The sequence below is a fragment of the Penaeus monodon genome, chromosome 24 (genome assembly GCF_015228065.2).
Source record: "Penaeus monodon isolate SGIC_2016 chromosome 24, NSTDA_Pmon_1, whole genome shotgun sequence".
Lineage (NCBI taxonomy): Eukaryota > Metazoa > Arthropoda > Malacostraca > Decapoda > Penaeidae > Penaeus > Penaeus monodon.
In genome coordinates, this window is record NC_051409.1 from 10,067,081 (window position 1) to 10,067,568 (window position 488).

At 29.1% G+C, this 488-nt stretch overlaps 1 long non-coding RNA gene across 1 annotated transcript in view; it reads left to right on the forward strand.

Annotated features, from left to right (window-relative positions):
- The window catches only part of LOC119588553, a 7,104-nt gene that overhangs the window by 3,118 nt on the left and 3,498 nt on the right, over positions 1 to 488 (forward strand). The gene's annotated exons all lie outside the window — the stretch shown is intronic.

Genomic DNA, 488 nt, shown 5'->3' on the forward strand with positions numbered 1-488 from the left:
GGTAATAGATGGTAATAGATTTTCCCCATGATGGCATGTTCATGTCTCACACTTTTTTAATAAGAAGTCAGTTACTGATCTTACCAATTCCACCTTATTATTGTTTCTCTTGATATTTAGATACTGGTAATTGTTTTGTTGAGAGACTTATCCAACCTTATAATTATTGTTCCATTTTTTATTTTTTACATTGTATTATGTGTGAATCTGTTGTAAATTATAGTATTGCCAGAAATATGGTTTTAAAAGTTTGGTATTGTTGATGATGGTGTCAAATTTAAATTTTATCACTGTCATAAAATGTATATTACTATCCATAGTAAGGTTCAACAACAAATAAAATCAAACTGACATTGCATCAAAAGCATGAGATTGAAATATATCAGATTTCTACTGAAATAGGTCTTGGGCACAAAAGCAAAGTGTATAAAACTGTACAATGACAAAAAATTGGGTAATTATTTACAAAATGACTGCACCCCTCTCAT